The following is a 9006-nucleotide window of genomic DNA, read 5'->3' as shown; positions in this document are numbered from 1 at the left end:
GAGAATCTACGGATTTGATATACATTACAGAATTCCTGCTGTGGAGAGGCTCCCATTTCACCTTCCTGATCAACAGTCAATGATTTTCAAAGAATCGGATGATCTTAATGAAATTATTGATAATATTAATGTAAAGAAATCAAAATTTATTAGCTGGATGGAAGCAAACAAGTTGTATGATGAAAGTAAAACACTCACATACTCAGAATTTCCTTCACTTTTTGTCTGATTAGCTGATGAGAAACGATGGAAAATCAGGGAAAAAGGTCGTAGTATTGGCAGGGTTTTTTATTCTCATCCAACTTCAGGTGAGAGGTTTTATCTTAGGTTGCTTCTTAATGTTGTAAAAGGACCTACATCCTTTGATGACATTAAAACTAAAGATGGAATAGTTTATCCAACATTCAAAGAAGCATGTCAAGCTTGGTGATTATTAAATGATGATCAAGAATGACAATATGTTTTGGATGAGGCTTCTTATGTTGCTTCTGGAAAACAATTTAGGCAATTGTTTGCTAAATTATTATTGTTTTGTGAAGTTGTGAATCCACAAATACTATGGGACAAGAATTGGAAGTATATGGCTGAAGGTATATTGGAAGATCAGAGAAATCTTCTTGACATGCCTACCTTAACAATGTCAGAACAAGAACTTCAAAGTTATACTTTAGCTAAAATTTAGTATTTATTGCTTGAAAATGGAAGAAGCTAAAAAAATTTCAAAGGGATGCCTTTACCAGATCTACAAATACTGCAGCAATGCAAGCACAAGATTATTAGTGAAGAATTAAATTTTAACAGAGATGAGTTAAGATGTGAAAATGAGAAGTTTGTTCAAGGAATGAACACTGATCAAAAAGTTATATATGACACTATACTTGGGTCTGTATATAAAGAACATGGAGGATTATTTTTCATATATGGGCATAGAGGAACTGGAAAAACTTATCTTTGGAAATCAATTATTTTTAAATTACGATCAGAAGGAAAAATTGTATTGCCAGTTGCTTCATTAGGAATAGCATCAATATTACTTCCTAAAGGCAGGACAGCACATTCTAGATTTAATATTCCCATCATTCTGAAAAATAATTCGACTTGTGGAATCAAAATAGGTAGTCCTGAAGCTGAATTAATCAAGATGACAAGTCTTATAATCTAGGATGAGGCTCCAATGGTCCACAAACATGCTTTTGAAGCTGTCGATAGAACATTCAAAGATATATTAGGAGCAGAATGTTCTGAAAATATAAACAAACCTTTCGGTGGAAAGACATTTGTGCTTGGGGGTGACTTCAGACAAATACTTCCGGATATTCCAAAAGGATCTAAACATGATATCTTACATGCTTCTATCAGTTGTTCATATTTATGGAGGGACTGTAAAGTTTTAACACTCACTAAGAATATGAGATAGCAAACACAAGTGAGTGAAAGTAATACAATGTCTACCTCTGACTTTAGTAAGTGGGTACTTGATATTGGAGTGAAAGTAATACAATGTCTACCTCTGACTTTAGTAAGTGGGTACTTGATATTGGAAATGGAGATAACATGTGTAAGAAATGTCTACCTCTGACTTTAGTAAGTGGGTACTTGATATTGGAAATGGAGATAACATGTGTAAGAAAAATGAATTTCATGATCAGGATTTGTTAGTTGAGATACCAGATAATTTTATAATTCATGCGAATGGTAATCTGATTGATGAGGTTATATCGTCTACATATCCTAGATTGATGCAGAATTACTCAAATGAAGAGTATTTAGAAGAAAGAGCTATACTAACAGCAAGGAATGAAGTTGTTGACATAATTAACAATGAAATTCTAGACATCGTTCAAAGAGCTATACTAACAGCAAGGAATGAAGTTGTTGACATAATTAACAATGAAATTCTAGACATCGTTCCAGGGGAGTATGTTACATATCTAAGTTCTGATTCTCTTTGTCCCACCTCGCCAAATCTTGCAAGCAATAAAATATTATATCCAACTGAATTTCTAAATTCACAAAAATTCCCTGGGATGCCAAATCATGAAATTAAACTTAAAGTTGGTACTCCTATCATGCTTTTGCGTAATCTTAGCCCGGCAGATGGTCTTTGCAATGGTACGAGATTAGTTATCACACAACTTCTTAAATGGATAATAGAAGCTAGAATAATTAGTGGAAGTAATATTGGGACAAAGCATTTTATATCCAGGACAGATATGACCAATACTGATTCAAAGTGGCAATTTCATATAAAAAGAAGACAATTACCGGTGAGAACATGTTTTGCAATGACCATTAATAAAAGTCAAGGGAAAACTTTAAAGCATGTTGGATTGTATCTTCCAAAACCATGTTTTACACATGGCCAATTATATGTAGCAATAAACTTTAAAGCATGTTGGATTGTATCTTCCAAAACCATGTTTTACACATGGCCAATTATATGTAGCAATTTCTCGAGTTACTTCACCACAGGGACTTAAAATCCTCATTGAAAATGAAGATGGAATAGATAACAATGTAACAGAGAATGTTGTGTACAAAGAAGTTTTCAACAATCTAACTGCAGGTATTATCTCAACACTATGTTGCACAACTTTATTATTGTCAACCATGAAGCTATTAATTTTTTCCACCAACATAGGCATACTTTTTTGATGAATTTAACGTATGAATTTTATACATCTGTAAATGTATTATATATTATAGTCTGTCTTTTTACTTACATTTTTTTTAACTTTTCATCTTGCAGTTGATCATCATTGACAATGTCAATAAATAGCTATACAGCTATAAAAGATTTGGACCTTACTACTAAGGGCTTGTTTGGATTGAGGGGAATGAGGGTGAAGGGAAGTTAGGGGAACCATTCACCTCCATTCACCTTGTTTGGGAATACTTAGGAGGTGAAGTTAATTCACCCTAGTTCCCCTTGGTTCACCTCCTAATAGTATAAAATTTGTTACCCCCCAAATTGGGGTGTAACCAAGGGGAAGGGAACTCCCTTCCCTTCCCTTTCATTCCCTTCTCTCAGTTTTCCTTAACTTCCCTTCACCCCCTACAAATCCAAACATGCCCTAAAGATCAAGTAATCAAGGCGAGGGTTATCAGGTTGTGGGAGAACATCAATCCAATATCTAAACAAGTATATGGATTATAACTAATATTGTTAGATGAAAATGTAAGTTGCATATTCTTAACTTTATTTGACTTCTACAATTAAAGTCAGATACATATAACATGTGATTATCTATTTTATATTTATAAATCAATTTATAATTACTAATCTGCTTTATTTATTCTTATCAGGATAATGATGTTCCAGGGAACATAAAAGCAACTGAGATATCTAGGTTCAGACCAATGATAGAAGAAGGGAGGATTCATATTCTTTCTAAGTTCAAAGTGATAACTGTGTATGGTGATTATCGAGAAACTCAAAACAATTATTTTATATGCTTCTTTAGACAGACTGAAATTAAGGTTCTCCAAGATGATGATGAGCAAATCATGAGACAAAAATTCCAATTCCAAGATTATAATGAACTTGGACAATTTCTAGGAAGACGTACATATCTTTATGGTAAGGTCATGCAAAATTTTAATAAATATGTTTTTATTTGATAAGTTTGATAAACTTGATATAACATGTATTAATAATATACATATTTCATAGATGTTGTTGGAATTGTGAAGGATATATACCCATTGGAAGATTCTACTACTAGAGGGAAAAGACAAACTAGAAGAGCGCTAAAAATAATTAATGATTTGTAAGCGTTTTATACATTTAAAATTATAATGGATTCTAATATCATTTTATATCATGACTGATCTTTGACTTTTCTTAAAGGGGCGAGGAATGTACAGTGACATTATGGAATAAAATTGCATTAGATTTAGAAGATCAAGCTCAATAGTATGACCCAAATAACATGGTTATGATAATCACTGGAATATTTGTAACAAATTTTCAAGTTAATGAGCACGAACCATTGCTATCCAGTCAAAATCAAATTGATATCAGCTTGGTTAATTTTTTTTTGTTCAATGAAAAGATATTTTATTCATCCACAAAATTTGAAAATTGAGTACATCAATTGTCCACGAATAAAACCTGGAAACTAAATATCCAAACACATCGTTTGGAAACAACAGATCAACAACATATCATATTACATATTTTACAGCTTCTCCTTCATATGGTCAGGGATATCATCATTCTAAATCTTGGAGAAAATTGATATCTTCACAGCAAACAAATGATCATGCCCCCTATTTTTGAGTTGAAAAATTCTCAAGTTCCTTTCTTGCCATATCAAATAGACCGTAACTGACAATTACATTCTCTTCAAATTTTTCATATCTCTTCCCCTTTAGGTTGTTGCAATAAAAATTGATGATAGGATTCCAATAACTTTATTCCATGATTGGACAGAATACCTTTAGGTTGTTGCAATAAAAATTGATGATAGGATTCCAATAACTTTATTCCATGATTGGACAGAATATTAACATTCGATATTCTTCAATTCCGACAGGTTTCCTCTATGTGATTTGAGCATACGACACAAGTATTTGTGTCCAACATTCTCATTTTGTGTAGTCTATCTTGAGTCAATATTCAGGAATGAATGACCAACCATAAGATGATTGAATGCTTTGGATAATGAAAGACTCTACAAATAATTCTAGACCAAGGGTTTGACTGGTTAATTGACTTAAAGCATAGTAGACAGAGGATATTTTGAAGTTTGGTTAATGTTTGTAGATCTGATTATGCATCTCTATAGTTGTTTATCGTATACCATTATTTCTTTTTGTGTATTTAGCAGGAAATAATACAGTTTCTTCTAGCAGCGCATCGAAAGTATATATCAAAATTGATGATCCAAAGGTGAAGGATTTATCTCAGAGGTATGTGGTGTAGTTAAGAGATTATACTCTAAATATAAAATGTAATGTTGTACAATTGCATTATGATTGTATGTATGAATAATTGTCATTAATATATTATTGCTCATACGGATTTCTAAAGTGAATTTATCATCATCTAGAAATCTCAATGACAGTAAGGAATTGCTGAACATAATTCCTACCCCAGTCAACTACTCAGCAGATCAACCACAACTTATAAAAGCAGCAAATGGCACATTGAATGATTTACTTTTCTTCAATGACACTGGGACTTCGAATGTAAATTTGCATTATTTAATAAGATACTTTCTATGTGTATATATCATCACTGATTTACATTACTTTTCTGAGATATTATTTTCCCATAATTACAGGAATATTATTTCATTTGCGAAGTTATTATCATTGGTATTATTGAGCATATGAAATGGAGATACAGTGGTTGCCCTGATTGTTCAAAAAAAACCTTAATAGCTGGTAATTCATTCTGGTGTGAGAAATGTAACAAACAAGTCATGGCACAAAACTGGTAATATTATGATATCATATTGACTCGCATATAAAGTTATATAATAGTTAAATAATCATGAAATGTAATGAGTATTTGTATTATTTGCAGTTATAAGATAACACTAGAGGTCGAAGATTATTCAGACGTTTCCACGATAACATTATTCAACAGAGAAGCTGAGAAATTGTTTAAGGTTTCTACTGATGAAATATCTAAGAATTTGGTGAAGGTAATTACATAAACCTCTATATTATTTTTATCATCTAATTTTGTTTGAAGTCAGAATTTGGTGAAGGTAATTACATAAACCTCTATATTATTTTTATCATCTAATTTTGTTTGAAGTCTATGAGTTTCTGTTTGTATTACATAAACCTCTATATTATTTTTATCATCTAATTTTGTTTGAAGTCTATGAGTTTCTGTTTGTATTATTTCCTTTCATGGCCTACTGATGTTCAGTTCAACAGATTAAAGGAAAGGAAGTTTTCCCATCATTGATTAAGGGGATTATGGGTAAAAAAATTAAAGTTCATATTAAGCTTACTAAATACAATTACATTGAGGGTAATGAAGGATTCACAGTTATGAAACTGATAGAGGACTTACACGACAGAAATAAAGAAACCAACGTCGAAAATACACCACAGGTTTAAATTCTTAAATCATAGAATGTTAGAAAATTCATTTATCATATTAATTCTAATTGTTTAAATATTATTTCTAATTAGGATGTGTTCGCCCCGCAAAATTCTGACGTTATTAGCCTTACTGAAGAAGGACCACCAACAACTCCATTGACTGCTCCTATTTCAAAATCTGTTTTGAAAAATACAACTAATGTAATGATAAAACCAAAAATTGAGAAGGCAGTCAACAACAATTTGGTTGTAAATAATAGCATTGAAGTGGAAGAAAAGACTGGTAGTATTGAGCAGGTCAAATTACCAATGCAAGAAGGTAAAATATATGACTTCCTATTTGAAATTATGAGAATTATTTTACATAAGTTACTAATATGTTCTAATTTAATAATTGAAGTTCAATATTATTAATGTAGCAAATAAGAAAAGGAGAACCAATCGAAGCGGTGGAAAAGAGAACTAACTGCTGGAAGACTTCACAACAACTTCTGAAGAGTTTTCAACCAAAGTTTAGTGTGAATATTTGTGTTGCTTATGTTTAATCATATTATGTAGTTTTAATTATGCAAAAGTTTAAGATGTATCTTGAAACTTAATTTCGATACTTTTGTTAAATGTAATGTAATAGGTTTGATCAATTTTATATGTATATGGAATAGGTAAGATAGTCAAAATTCATGCCAGCCATGCATCAACGGATGCAATAGTTTTACTAAAGGAATTGGATAGGTTGCTCATCTAAAGACACGTTTTATTATTGCCTCAACTTCCTCACATTTGAATTCTAGTTGCAGCATAGCGTGGATGCAGGTAGATAGTTCAAGACACATGCACAGACTGTCTATTGTGCTGAGCAGTTCCCCACAACCGTCTACTGTGATCGAAACTTCCACAATCAAGTTGGCCATGTTGGTCATCATCAGACACGTTGCTACACTTTGCCACTCTTCTTGGCCACATCGCTCAAATTCTCCACAAAAATATTTCAGTTGATCTGTTTCCACAATTTTCCAGTTTATACACCGCTTTCCTCTTCAGCCTAAAGATAGTTGAAGAAAGTTTTACAACAAGTCATTACGAAGTTCAAACACTTGCTTCTTCATCAATTTCCTCAACCGCATTATAGTTCAAGAAAATTCTTATTCAGGTTAGTATCAATTTCAGCTTCTGCAATTCAACTTTCTTGATTCTCTGTGTTTTCTTTTGCTATTGCTGGTATTTTCTTCATCCTTCTTGATTCTATGTGTTTTATTTTATTTTGTTTTTTTATTTGAATTTTCTTCATCCTGCTTGCAGTTACCATAAGGGATTTTTGAGATGTATGGTGATTGGTGAATGTTAAGGATGAAAGAGTGGAACTAGGTTCTTTCATAATTGCAGCAGTCAAAATTTTATCTATTATGCTGAGCAATTCCCCACAACCGTCTACTATGCTTGAAACTTCCACAATCAAGTTGGCCATGTTGCTCATCATCAGACATGTTGCTACACTTTGCCACTCTTCTTGGCCACATCGCTCAACTTCTCCTCAAGAAGATTTCAGTTGACATGCTTCCACAAATTTCTAGTTTATACACTCCTTTCCTATTCAGCCTAAAGATAGTTGAAGAAAATTTTACAACAAGTCAGTACGGAGTTCAAACACTTGCTTCTTCATCAATTTCCTCAACAACATTATAGTTCAAGATAATTCTTATTCAGGCTAGTATCAATTCTAGCTTCCGCAGTTCAACTTTCTTGATTATATGTGTTTTCTTTTGCTATTGCTGGTATTTTCTTCATCCTTCTTGATTCTATGTGTTTTATTTTATTTGGTTGTTTTATTTGAATTTTCTTCATCCTGCTTGCAGTTACCATCAGGGATTTTTGAGATGTATGGTGATTGGTGAATGTTAATGACGAAAGAGTGGAACTGGGTTCTTTCATAAGTGCAACAGTCAAAATTTGATCTATTGTTTTGTTTTTTTACATCCAAATTTCTGTTTTTAATCGTGCAGTTCAACTTGCTGGTGTAAGTTTACTATACACTAAATTATATTCAAGTTGTGATGTTTGCAAAATTTATTTAATTGCTTGATTATATGTCAGCACAAACTCAAGATGTCATCTATGTATAATGGTGAAACATTTAAGATTGTTAAATTAACTCTTTGGTGTTTAGCATACTAAATCCTAAGTATTTTATTTTGTTGCTGCTGGGATTGGCTTAAAATTGAATTTTCTTCATCCTGCTTTAAGTAAACAGCATGGATTTTTTATAGTATGGTGATTGGTGAAGGTTAAGGATGAAGTTCGATCGGAGAAGTTAAATGTACAGTTGTGAGCATATATCACAGAATATATCATTGGTTATATATGGACTTCAAGTATGTTTAAGATTGCGCACAAAAATAGTTGGTAAAGATGTCGTGCTTAGCACGGGATGAATACTAGTGGGAGACTAATATTAAAATATAAAGATTTGGAGGACTTATATCAAAATACTAAAGATTTAAAAGACTAATATAAAATAACCCTAATAAATTAAGTACATTTAGCTTTACTTAAATCGTTCACAATAATTTACAAAATGTTTTTATCATGCTCAAGGGAAGACGTATTTTAATTATATTTTTATACCTTTTCATTACAGTTTAATATACAATGATTTTATTTGATTTTATGAAGTATTGGTTATATAAGATTCCATCTTAAAATATTTTGTAGCGACTAAATTATCAGATTAGTATTAAACATGGGATGCCATTGCCAAATTGATATTTTTAAAAGCTCTAGTGACAATAAGGTATTAAAAAATAGCACGATTGGACAAATAGGCCCAAAAACTCAACTACGGCAAAATTTCTCTGGCAGAGCCTCACCAAACACGTGCGCTCAAGTGGCGTAATTATAAGAAGCTGGCATCGGTAGTTAGGCTTTATAAATCCATTAGAGAAG

This window comes from Asparagus officinalis, chromosome 6 (assembly GCF_001876935.1).
Source record: "Asparagus officinalis chromosome 6, Aspof.V1, whole genome shotgun sequence".
NCBI classification, from domain to species: domain Eukaryota; kingdom Viridiplantae; phylum Streptophyta; class Magnoliopsida; order Asparagales; family Asparagaceae; genus Asparagus; species Asparagus officinalis.
This window is presented reverse-complemented; position numbering follows the sequence as displayed.